Below are 14170 nucleotides of genomic sequence, written 5' to 3' on the forward strand. Positions count from 1 at the left end.
TGAACTATTTGTTGACTGCACTGACTCTCAATAAAAACATTCAAACACTGAATAATAAAATAACCACTTATTTACTGTTACTCACTGTTAATTTATTCTCTCATGTTTTCCAGCTCGTCTGCCTGTTCCTGTCATCATCAGTTACTCTTCAGACTGTTCATCATCATCATCATCATCATGTTCATTGGTGTGTTCATCAGTGGTGAATGTGAGTCATGTGACTCTCTCCTGGTACGCAGGAATCAGTGTATTGTCCAGCATCAGTGTGTGTGTTCTCTGCATCAGTCTCTCTCTACCTCTGGAGGTGGAATATCAGGATAAAAACACCTACAGCTGTGTGCTGAACAATCCCATCAGCAAAAAGGCCACACATCTGGACATCAACACACTCTGTCACACATGTGCAGGTACTCGATCTTGGATGTCTCGTTTGATCTCGGATGTTTTAAGCAACGTACGAAGAACGGGCCCCTGGTTTATGACATCAGATCCAGAAGAGATGAACGAGATCAAGCACATATTCACACATCAGGTACATGATTGATGATGTCATTTCTCACAAACTGATTTTGCATTTATTATTATTTGCGAGATTTATTTATGAATTTATGACTTTATATGTTCATCTTTTCCGGGAAGTATTGAAATCTAAAGCAGAACGCCGAACTTTAAAGGTTCTTCAAATTTGATTTTTGATGTTCTTGTGTTTTGTCATTTAAATACTGATTATTATTTCAGATTCTGCTCTTTCAGCTTCAGATTTTTTAAATAAATCCTATTTGAACATCTTTGTTTATATATCTCTTTGATGCAAAAAATGCATAAAGAGACACACAGATCTCACTTTACTACTGCTGTATATTTGCTGTATGTATTTTCTTGCCTTTATCAATAAAGTTTCTCACTCTGTGGTTCATGAGTCTCTCCATGTTTTATTACATTTATTATGTCAAGGCTTCCAGTTCAGCAGTGTTCCAGGCATAAACTTAACATTATTAAAACATTATTTAAAACATTATTGGTAAATGTTTACATTGTTATTAGACAATGTTAGTTGTTAGTTGCATTAGTTTTGGGAAACATTATAATATGCTTTGAGATCACAGTGAAATACATAAACACAACATATCGATGCTCCATTTCCTCCAACAGGCAATGATAAAGTCTTTAAATCTCTAGTGTGATTTGTCTCTGTGGTCTCGTCTGAGGAGCAACACCTCCATCTAGTGACTCATCCTGAACTGACATGTTATCAGGAGTTATTTACTCAGTCTCTTCTGTCTCTGACTCGACTAGTTCTGTCTGATTGGTTTTGCTGTTCAGTTGGAGTGTCGTTTGCTTTCTCACTAAAGAATTTCTTCATAAACCCGACATTTCTTTTATATTGTGAACACAGAATTTCTCTTTTTGGACACAATAGTTTATGGCTGAATGGAGTTTGTTGGTTTTTTCTTGTCCTTCCAGGTCTTGTTCACCTCAAACTGTGAATCTCTAAGCAGTGAAGCCAACTTCTGTTATAAGGCACTTAAACTTCTGTTTCTCTGGCCTCAACCACAGCATGAACCCTTTCAGTAGTCGGGTCCATCTCCTGTTTTAGAAAGCAGCATTCCCATGAACACTAACCTGTTCATATTGTAGCGATCAGAAGAAACAATAAGACTCACTTGATGGGTTTAAGGCTTTTTATTAACGTGAGCCCCAATGTGGCCGATGCTTCTGCCTCACAACCAGAACAGAAAAAAACTTCTGCAGCTTTTCAAATCCCCCTCACACGAGTATGCAGACTCATATTCAGAAGAACACCTCGCCGATACAAAAGAACCCATAACCAGGAACAAAAAATACATACACTAAGTTCACACCTGACAGAACATGAAATGCACTTCAGGCTTGCTACACTGCACCCACCCCACAAAGTTTCTCAACCTCGGGAGAACGAACAAAGTCGCTGAACTGTCTCGCCGGCCTCCTGACTCTCTGAGGCCCTTCTTGTTACTTCTTAACAAAAAGCAAAGCTTGCAAATCAAGAACCGGTGTGGCTGCACATGTGATCAATTTAGCTCAAAGGGAATTATTAATTTATAAGGAATTTTGAAAGAATCAGTTCTTTTTTCGGTCGCGTAAAAGACTCGTCCAGCGTTCACTTGAACTATGTATCACTTGAAGTATCAGTTAACTATTAGCTGCAACTATCAGCTCTGCAGCGGATATTAATATCCAAACTACATTGAAAACACTATTTATTAGCACAGTAACATAGATCAGCACTTCTCTTTAAATACAAAACTATTGCTTATTCTAACACATACAACTAATATCTAATGCAAATACATGCACTCAAACATTCATAGGAGTTGCAGAAATAAAGAAAGTGAGTGTAGCAGATTGGGGATTTCCCTCCATTACTCCCCCTGGTGGAGAACAGGAATAATTTTGTCAGATACCGGCTGGTTAATCATTAGCATGATTGTACCTAAAATAAAAGCAAGACACAAGTAGTTGTGCTTGCGTTTAGCCGTTTCTGGTTACCCCCTTGCTTTCCCTTTTTCTGATGGAGTCGTGTAGTTTGGGTCACTTATTTGTCCAATCTCAGGTATGTGGATGGGAGTAAAGTGGAATGTGATTTATTTTTCTGTGTAATGTTGGTGTGTAACCTAAAGGCTGTTCTGCAGTCGCTGCAGTGCAGTGAGAGCATGTTGCAGCATGCAGTCATTTGATATGCTTTGTTTTGACGCAGTGAGTATGATCTCTTTTTGGGGGATTCTTTTATGCTTTGAAAAGTGCTTAAACCTCACTGCTGCAAATGTGTGTGTGCAGGTTGGTGGGTGTGCTTCCAGCTCGGAGCCGTGTAAGCGCATCTGTAATCAGCAGGATACACGGACCCAGACTACGCTGCTGTTTTGTCTTCATTTATAAATGCGTTACTGTTTTGCCTCCCTTATAAATTTGCTGTGTTCTGTTAATATTATTATTTTTATGGAACCTGTAATTTAAGTGCTGTGGGTTCTCTCTGAGACATCTGTAAGGCGGTATTTGGCCCACTTACTTTCGGGGTGTAGTGTTAAACTCACATGAGTGTGGATTTGTTTCATTGCCTTTGTAGTGTGGGACACTAGAGTGTGGGTGTAGCCTAGTGAGTGATTACTTACGAGGTGGGTCAGGGATCCTTTTCCCTGTTAGTGTCTTTGATTAACCCCCAGTCTTTATTTTAATTTTTTATGTTTCTTTGTTTTTATTTTATTTAAAAAGCCTTCCTTTCCTATTAAAGGGTTAGTTCAACCGAAAATAAAAATTCTGTCAGTATTTTCTCTCCCTCATGTTGTTCAGCCCCGTAAGACCTTCGTTCATCATCGGAACACAAATTAAGATATTTTTGATTAAATCTGAGAGCTGGATCACTTCTCCATAGGCTTCTTGAGGGATTGAACTTGCAGGCCCCGAAAAGTAATAACAGACATCGTTAAAATAGCCCAAGTGACTACAGTGGCTCAATCTTAAGTTTATCAAGCGACGAGAATACTTTTTGTGCGCAAAAAAACAAAAATAACGACTTTATTTCAACTTCATTTCCTTCTCTGTGGGCCTCGAGTCAATTCACTAGTGTAACAGCGCAGCGCTTCTGTTGTTGTACATCACACACATGACCAGCGTCGGCCAATAGTGAGCTTACGTGTGACGTAGCTCTACGCTATTACACTAAGTTAACTGACTAGAGGCCAACAGAGAAGGAAATGAATAGTTGAAATAAGTCGTTATTTTTTTATTTTTTTTTGCGCACAAAGTATTCTCGTCACTTGATAAACTTAAGCCAATGTAGTCACTTGGACTATTTTAACGATGTCTTTAATAACTTTTCGAGGCCGGCAAGTTTCAATCCTCTTGAAGCCTATGGAGGAGTGATCCAGCTCTCAGATTTCATCAAAAATATCTTAATTCTTGTTCCGAAGATGAACGAAGGTCTTACGAGGTTGGAACAACATGAGGGTGTGTAGAGGGGTGTTGGCTAATGTGCTGATCAGGTGATTGTGCTCGCCTCAGGGTGTCAATCAAAACACATCACAGGATTCAGAATCTTTTCATCTTTACTTGGTATTAGTGTGTATATGTATGTATGTGTGTGTGGTCTGAAATAAACAAATGAATAACATTACAATAAGTAATTACAGTCTTCATACATAATAATAATATACATGTCGTTCTACATCCAATACAATTATCAGGGTTTAGACTGCACTACCGAAATTAACCGCTAGATGTCGCATGAAGCGCATATGAGGATCGCGAATTCTCCGTGTCTCTGAGAAAACACTGAGTCATCATATACATATCGGCATGGTCACGAAAATACGACGAATACTATTAACTTGACACATTAAAGTGTTAACATTGCCTTAAGTAACCTCAAACAAAGTATAGAGAAATAAATAACTTTAGGAACTTAAATAACTTTGTATCTGTTATATTTATGACGGCCCAACTATGACGTGAGGCTAGTATCGTTAAGGCAATAAACAGCTCGATAATTTACATCAACTAAAACAGTAATGTGGCAGATAACTATTAATAAAGCACAATTAAGTAAATAGACTTACATTTATCATGAACGCACACACAGAAGATAAACACTGAAGGTTAAGATACAGGAAGATATGATGCCCGATCTTCTCTTGACTCCACTTGCTAGCTATTCAGGAAGTTTTTAACTCGCCACCTAACGTCATATCAGCATCACCAATAAGTTCGTCGCTGATTGGTTAGATCTCCTTAACAGGGTGAGTTAATACTGACAGAATTTTCATTTTTGGGTGAACTAACCCTTTTAACATCTGTGGGTAATTTACTAGTTACTTATTACTATGTGGTGTTTCTCAATGTGGAAATATTTTATGTAATAAATTGCTTTTAATTGTCAGAACCATCTCGGTCCTCTTTGGTAAGAACGAACCTGTGTTGCCTGAGTATTACATATCCTTGGGTGAAAGTCCTGAGGTGGCTCTAAAATCTTATTAAAGTTGTATTAATGTTAACTTATAGCTGCTTATCGTAGATATATCTCTCTTGACCCTTACCATTCTGCCACAATCTGGCGTAGTCCGTGCTATCAGACTTAAATTATATAAGTACCAGGCCGTTGTCACATGAGGAAAGAAGTTTTAAGGGTGAGTTGATATCCCAAATTTCTAGCAATTTGTAAAACCTGACCTGAATGAACCATCAATCATTAGTTTAACCCTTCTATCGTTTCTTAGGAAGGGTTATTACATTTTATATCAATGCACCAGTTCAGTAAGAGTCTGGAGGCTTCTTGCGTTTGTCTTTGCATTATGCTGGGGATTTCGGAAGAAATGGTTCACTGGTTTCCCCGGTTCGTTAGTTGGCTGGTGGTCTCGTTGTGTCTTTGACTGATGTCTTGAGCAGCAAATCACTTGTGTTGTGTTGGAGGATGGATGATGGAAAGTCTTGTGGACGAAGCTGGAAGCGGGCTTTGCTTTTGAACGAAACTTTGTAGCAAAACTTAACTTAGAACCGAGACAGTCAATGGAAAAGAAAATAAACTAAGAGAAAGAAAAGTGATATGAGAGTAGCTAAATATCTTAACTGAAAACTATTAATCCATGTTCTTTCGATCTTGATCTGCTTTTGTCTGACTGTGTCATGTACTTATCTAAATGCTTAGTTCGTGTCCTGATATTTTTAACTCAAATGGCTGTCTAACCTCTCAGGGGATTTCTGACCAATTAGACTCCCTCTTTAGTTGAGAGGTGGCTGTTTCTCCTCATCTCCTCATACATTACACGTTATCTGTGGTCTCTTAACTCCAAACTCTAAGCAGAGACTACAGTTTAGACATGATTCCCATTATAAGCATAAGATATGTTTTGCAGAGAGTACAGCGACTACAGTTTATACATGATTCCCATTATAAGCACAAGATATGTTTCACACAGATTTCATTCAAGTCATCTTCTGAATTATGAACAGACACACACATTGGTACCAAGCAAGGCACCCTTTCAATCAACCATTTAATAGTTATAATAATTGCATGAATTATGTGTCATCTAGGCATTATAGTCACATATATAGGTTGTACACATGATATAGAATTATGCAATTGAACGATTTTTGATTAAAAGTCCTTCAAGCATTGTTTTGGGGTGATCTTTTATATTTAGACATGTAAATTCTCAGTCTCTGTGGTTTTGAAGGCCATAAAGTACTTAGCTGGGGGGATTGTTAGTTAGCTCAGACTGAATGGATTCTTAAATGGCAGATCGTCTGATTTAGGGTTTGGAGTGTTGATTTGGGTTTTTGTTTCGAATTTTGCTTGAACTAATCATCTCTGTCCGATCGGATCTTAGATCCTACACATGGGGCTGCCAGAGGACTGGAAGTGCTCGACTGGGGTCCTTTCTCGCCTCCCGGGGTAGTCATAACTGTAGAGGAGGCCGGTTTTCTGCCGGACCGACAAATGATTGTCTCAGATCTAGGAGATTATGACTTTCCCTGCAGATAAAAGCTGGACTGCTATTTTAAACCGCACCCCAACCTGTGAAGGGGGTGTCTGTCGAGGTTGTCTTGTGACAGACACAAGTGTGGGAATCGAGGTGATACCAGGGTCTTCCACAGAGAAAGAGTATGAAGCATCTGTGCGCAACCCTTATGTCTCACAGATAGTTGCTCAGAGGGAAGTCTCAGCTCCTGAGTAACCTGAAATGGTTGCAATATGTCCTGGCTTAAACTGGGTCAGGCTGAGGGCGACTCCATACCAGAAAGCAATCTTGAAAGTATGCGTCTACAGACTCATCCCCAAACTACTTTAGTCTTTGGAGAGGGGAACTTGCTCAAAAGCCCCTACTCCCAAAAAGGCTCCATACTTATCTGGTGAGCACACCATAATATGTTGTGTATGTCAGGTAAAAGAGATGGGTCTTTAATCTAGATTTAAACTGACAGAAAGTGTCTGCCTCCTGAACAAGGCAAGTAAGACCAGAGTTCCAGAGTTTGGGCACTGAATAGGAAAACGATACGTTGATTTAGATATTCTAGGTATTATCAACTGGCCAGAGTTATAAGACTGCAGTGGATGTGAAAGGGCTGAGGAGCTGAACCATTTCACCATTCAGGGATTTGTTAGTAATCAGCAAGATTTTAAAATGTATGCGATTGTTTAACAGGGAGCCAATGCAGTGTTGACAGAACCGGCTTATATGGTCACACTTCCTGGTTCTAGTAAGAACTCGAGCTGCTGGAGTTTGTTTATTAGGCCTGTTGTGCAACCGCCCAGTAAAGCATTACAATAATCTAGCCTTGAGGTCATGAACACATTAACTAACTTTACTGCTTCTGACATTGAGGGCATATGTTGTAAATTAGAGACATTTTTAAAATGGAAAGTGTTTTTTACAAATGCCAGAAATGTGGCTTTCAAAAGAAAGATTGCTAGCAAAGACTAGAAGCTATCACTTCAACACTTTGGTAGCAAATCTACACTCAGTGTCTCCAGATGTCAGTAAACTCACATGCGTTTCAACAAGAGTTTCAAAAGAGTTATTTTGCTCAGATTCGACAAAATACCAAAGTCTGCAATTCAAAAGCAAAACATCTGTTTATGAACTCAAGCATTTCTCAAATTTTCCCAAGACCAAAGCTTTGACATTTCTCTAAAATAATGTTTACATTTACAGGTTACTGTATGTTTGCAATAATGTTCACTAATGAATTTTGTTGTAACAACACAGTCAGACATTATACATGGGATTTATTGGCTTTTGAGTCGAATGAATTCTGCAATGGTTTTTCTCTTTTATTTTATCTGTACAAACATCAGTGTGTCTGGTTTGATCTGTCGGAGGATAAACAGCTTCTGCTGGATGTTTGTCGTCTCTGTGTGTGTCAGTAGTTTGTGGCTGAAGCGTTTCTTCATTTTCTCTCCTGTTAATAAGCTCTCAATCTTCCACTCCACACAAACATCTTTACACTGAATAAAAAGGGAATCCATCAGCAGACAAATAAGAGTCAGAGGTTAAATATGATTGACAGCTCACAGCACTTAATAACACAGTAGATACAGATATCTAATCCAATATTTCACTCTTCTAGTCAAGTCATCTTCATTTATATAGTGCTTTTAAAGGGGTCATATAATGGTACATGCACTTTTTCAAGTTGATTGTACTGAATTGTGTGTTGGCAGTGCCTGTACACAACCATCATATAATGATAAAAAATCTATCCAGTGTTTTTGTTTTAATCTCCTTATATGTTTTCCCCTGCCTCAAATTGAGCCGTTCGATTTTGTGACGTCACTAAATCGGACGCCCCTCCCACGATTGTTGATTGACATCAGCGTTTCAACAGATCCCTGCCCTGAGCGAGCTGTCAGTCATCATAGTCCGTCATTGTTGATACGCTGGAGCAGAATGGCGTCTAAGCGATTGTGGTGTTCTGTTCTTGGGTGTAATAACGAACACAGCAGTAATTTTGATGTTCCTAAATCCGAACCGCTGAAGACACAGTGTCTGAGTTTTGTTTTCGAAGGGTATATTCCCCAAGAGCAACGTCAATGCTTTCATGTTTGCGCGATTCGCAAATCTTTTCTCACCCGACTGCTGTATTAACGAAGGAAGTAACTTATAAAGCTGATATTGATAACAAGCTGCTCCTGAAAAAAGAATCGTTACCAACTATTCCTGTCTCCCTGCTGAACCTCCAGAAAAAGTAAGTGTAAAATTGTATTAACCTTTATATTAATCTTTGCAAATCGCTTCACGATGAATGCGGCTAAGGTTTACACTCAGGGTACATACGGCATGTTTTCCATGTACGACGTTCTCAATATAATTCATAATCCCACGTTTATAATGAACAACGCGTTATGGTTATTGTGTTATTACAAACTGAGTACGTATAACTTACATCAGTAAACACAGAGCGTTCGTACATCTCACTAAGTTACTCTACCCTGCCAGTACACAAAGATAGATCAAAGTGAACTTCTTCGGGCCGTCATCTTGTTCCAACACCGGTTCAAACTGATACGGTGTCACAGATGTGTCCTCCTCAGAGACTCCCGCTGTCATTTTTTTCCTATACCCTCAACTGTTGTCAAGGAAACACTCCACGTGCGGTGTGGTCATAAGGTCATAACGCTGTTATGAACGCCCGCAGAACAGAGGGGCGGAGTGAGCGAAGCTCATTATCATTTAAAGGCATATGCACTGAAATGGCGTGCTGAAAACAGCTGTTTTTGACCAGGTAAAATTAGTGTTTTCTTACAATACTAACGAAATTTTTTAATTAAAGTATATTACAAACTTTTCATTTAGACCCTAAAGAATCAATTTAACTTGTATGAAAATGGCATTATTATATGACCCCTTTAACAATGTAGATTGTTCCAAAGCGGCTTTACAGTGATAATAGGAAATTAAAGTAACAGACATTGTTTTGGCTTTACAGCAGCTCTAGAATAAAGTTATTGTCCAGCTAAAGTTAGTTTTGATTGATTCACTTCCGTCGCAACGATCATTAGTTATTAACTTATGGGCCGCTAACACGACACCGTTCTAACATAGACAGTAAAAGAAATGGACACAGCGACCCCATTGATTTCAACGGAGAAGACTGAAGCCCGATTATTCCACTTCCTGCCTGATGGCTGAGCGACTGCGCAGGCTCAAACTGAGCGTGACGACTCAAGTTCTCGACTCAACTCAAGTTCTCACTATACGCGAACTTGTGAGAACGCTGAAGGAGTGCACATGTGTATTAAGAGTTAATTCTATAGGTTTGCATGCATTTGAATATATATGTGCGCAGGCATGTAGTCCTTCCCTAAAAAAACAACCCTCAACAACCTACTTGTCTGGCCTTAAAATTTATAATACAGATTGTATCACTTTGGCGTAGCCACTGCTATTAGTTTTCATGCAGGCCTAGAAATCATTTGAAAATGTTAGATCAGCAAAAGCTTGTTGATTTTCGTGATGTTAATGTGTGAGCGGAAACTAACTGAGGTTGGGGGAGGATTCACACACAACCTGATAAATATCTCAGTTCAGTCTTTCAGATCAATCTGAGTGTTTCAGACATTACGAGTTGCTATCGTGGGCTTTTCAGTGAACCGATGAAGAAAATGTTTCTCATTAGTTTTGCTCTGGTTTTGTTTGTGGTGTCTGGATGGTGAGTTTTAAATGTTTTTTTTTTTTGTGTGTGTTTGTTTTCACTTGTTTCTGTTCTGGTACCATGTTATAAATAACTGGTTAAATTAGTTAGAGAAGATTATCATTCACTGTTAGTGTCAGCAACAGTGGCTGTAGTGAAGCGTATGACTCAGGAAATAACTCAAAGAACAGTCTTTAATCTAATAATCCACACAATACACAGGAGAATCATGAGAAGAAACACAACCACGTAACGTAGACGATACCAGACGATGAACTGGACAGAACTGGACAGAACTCAGTGTTTAAATAACAGGGAGATTATTGGAGGAACAGAAACCGGTCTGAGATTAATGAACTAATGATAGAGAAAACAGGCAAATGGAAACAGAGAAAACAAAGAGAAAACTAAACCTAAACAGAGCAAACACGTTACAGTTAGTCTCATATAGAAATAATTGAACTGTGATTTGACTGTCAGATAGAGTTTGAATTCAGCTCTAAACTCAATTGTTATGGTTTGATTATATAATATAATACAAATATGAAGCTCAGATAATCAACAGCATTAGTTTTAGTGTGAAATTAAACATAAAATTAAAATAGTTTTAGTTATTGTTTTTAGTTATTTTTCCATATATAAATATATGACTCTATTTATCATCTTTTGTCTTTGTACTGCAGCAGAATATTATTAATTTAAATGAAATGAATAAAAGGTGTGAGTGCAGCAAGCTGACTCACTAGCTTAGGACTTCAAAGTTACTTTGTACTCAACACAACGTCAGCAAATAAAAGTCTTGAATCCAAAGTTATTCGTTTGACTGTTTAATTATGAATGTCAAAACATAAAATATAAAAACTTAGGATCTTTACTTTTCTTACAAATTAACTGTGTAGTTCCGTGTAGGTCAAAAAACTGTGTTGCTCCAAAGTAATTCATTCATACTAAATCTAACAACCAATCAAATTACATTATACTAGATCACTGGTCAACTGTTTACATTCCAATTTCTACGTTCCATTTGCAACACAGGTTTTCTCAGGTTTTACAAAATAAACTCAAAATAGTATTACTTCCATTGAAATGGCTTCAACAAAAGCATTTTAGTGAAGCTTCATCAAACCAACATCAAGTGATTTTAAAGCTTTAATCTGTGAAAAACTCTGTTCTTCAGGAGTGTTTGGGTATGCAGTGAAGTCAGTGTCAGTGATGGAGGGAGATTCAATCACTCTAAACTCTGACACTGAAATGAAGGATGATGATGTGATTCAGTGGAGGTTTGGAGATGAAAACATATTAATAGCTGAAATCAATAAACAGTTTGACAGAATCACTGTATATGAGGATGTTCTTGATGGGAGATTCAGAGACAGACTGAAGCTGGACAATAAAACTGGATCTCTGACCATCACAAACACCACAACTGAACATGATGGAGATTATGAACTACTGATCAATTTCTGGAGGCCTTATTTTTGTCTCACTGTCGGTGAGTTAAATATCATTTTCACCTGTTTTATTTATTACAGCTATATAAAGAAGTATCTTATCATGACTAATTAGTTAAAATTAATAATTCCCTTACTGTTTTTACATTAACAACCAGATTATATTTAACTTTCTATTAAATTATTTTTAAATACTCTACTTTTGATCATCTTGGCTCTTCTCAATGTTTCTTCCTCGTCTGCTTGAATATATTCATTCGTCCTCATTTATCTTTATTCTCTCATGTTTTCCAGCTCGTCTGCCTGTTCCAGTCATCATCAATAACTCTTCACACTGTTCTTCATCTTCTTCATCATCCTCATGTTCATTGGTGTGTTCATCAGTGGTGAATGTGAGTGATGTGACTCTCCTGGTACGCAGGAATCAGTGTATTGTCCAGCATCAGTGTGTGTGATCTCAGCATCAGTCTCTCTCTACCTCTGGAGGTGGAATATCAGGATAAAAACACCTACAGCTGTGTGCTGAACAATCCCATCAGCAACCAGACCACACATCTGGACATCCACACACTCTGTCACACATGTGCAGGTACGACAGCACTGCTGATATTAGTTGATGTCAGCGCTGATATTAGTGTTTATTGACTGATCTGATCTCAGTTTGATGTGTTTATTCCTCAGACTCTGTCCACTGTTGTGGTCCTACTGAAGCTGAGATCCGATTGGTCCTCTCTGCTCTGGTGGGCGTGGCTACTGTCATCATTCTGGTTTATGACATCAGATCCAGAAGAGCTGAACGAGATCAAGCACATATTCACACATCAGGTACATGATTGATGATGTAATTTCTCACAAACTGATTTTGAATATATTATTATTTCTGAGATTTATTCATTTATGGCTTTATATGTTCATCTTTTACAGGAAGTATTGAAATCCAAAGCAGAACGCTGAACTTTAAAGGTTCTCAAATGTGAATATTTTTGTTCTTGTGTTTTTGTCATTTTGTCAAATACTGATGATTATTTCAGATCCTGCCCTCTTTCAGCGTCAGAATTTTTAAAATCCTATTTGAACAGCTTTGTTTATATTTCTCTTTGATACAAAAAAATGCATAGAGACACACAGATCACACTTTACTACTGCTGTATATTTGTCACATGTATTTGCTTGCCTTTATCAATAAAGCTTTTCACTCTGAGGTTTAGGAGTCTCTCCATATTCTATTGTATTTATTATGTTGAGCGCCTCCTGGAGGAAAAGAAACAGTTTGCATTGTGGTAGTTTTTTCCCCAACGCACCTGACTTAGGTTTACCTGTCTCCAGTCGACACCCAAACGTCTACTGTCAGCACTGACGTCAGCTGAGTCGGTCAACGTCTTGAGCCCTACGAACACTATTAATTGGGAATAAGGTCTCTACTGTTCCACTAACCTGCTGCACAGCATTATTAGACAGACTCCAGACAATGCCTTCCAATGTGCTTTAATCACGGCCGGAGGATCTCAGACCAATTTCAGAGAGAATCCCACCAGCAAAAAGAATACAACAGTTTTTATAGAATGAGCATGGCAAAAGTGACATGATACATTACATAATTATTCTCAAATATGATAGTTCTTCATTTATATAATCCAGCAAACCCTTCTGTTACTAGGTAAAACCAAATCTGGATTTCATGATTACTGATGGTGGTGATGGCGCAGTGGATAAGACACATGCCTGTGGTGTGAGAGACCTGGGTTCGAATCCACTGTGAGACACCAATGTGTCCCTGAGCAAGACACTTAACCCCTAGTTGCCTAGAGGCGTGCGACCTCTGACATATATAGCAATTGTAAGTCGCTTTGGATAAAAGCGTCAGCTAAAATGAATAAATGTAAATGAATGTACTCAAAATCATGAGTTTATAAATTTAGATATCTGTCTAGTTTCATTTCCATTTTTGTGGACATGCGTTTGTGTTGGTCTTTGATGGGGATTTCCTTCATCAGAGTCTGCCTCAAAAAAGGGGGTATCCCGACGCTGAAGGTCTCCTTGTGTCTTTGAGTGATTCCCATTATAATACAACAAATTTTACACAGATTTTACACAGACTTATGAGAAGACGATCATACTGGTAAGAAACAAGAAACACTTTCAGTCAACCATTCAATAGTTATAATAATTGCATGAATTATGTGTCATCTAGGCATAACAGTCACATATACTGTATATATGAACGATATTTGGTCCGTCTAGTATTGTTTTAAATGAATCTGATGCATTTTGATCATGTAAAAGCAGTCTTAGTAATTTTTTAAGAGATTTCCATGAGAGGCCCCTCAAAGGTCTTTAAGAAGAAGATGGCCTGTTTTGTATATCTGTCTTGGGGGTCAAAAAACCTCTGGCATTATCTTTGTGGGGCTCAAGCTGTGCCATCTCCGAACCAATCCGTTTTTTACAAACTACCTAACATTTGCAATGTTCTTCCTTTAGCTAGACTCATCTCTTTGAAGGTTGCATGGCCATAAGGTACGCACTTAGGTCCGGGTTTCTCTAATTGACATTAT

The 14170-nt window shown here is 38.2% G+C and overlaps 1 pseudogene; it reads left to right on the plus strand.

The window, feature by feature from the left end:
• Positions 1–12451, plus strand: part of LOC143735094 (uncharacterized) — a 33446-nt pseudogene extending 20995 nt beyond the window's left edge.
• The last annotated feature ends 1719 nt before the right edge of the window (positions 12452–14170 follow it).

This window comes from Siphateles boraxobius, unplaced genomic scaffold (genome assembly GCF_051911475.1).
Source record: "Siphateles boraxobius isolate OS27281-9 unplaced genomic scaffold, OSU_SipBor_1 13, whole genome shotgun sequence".
NCBI classification, from domain to species: domain Eukaryota; kingdom Metazoa; phylum Chordata; class Actinopteri; order Cypriniformes; family Leuciscidae; genus Siphateles; species Siphateles boraxobius.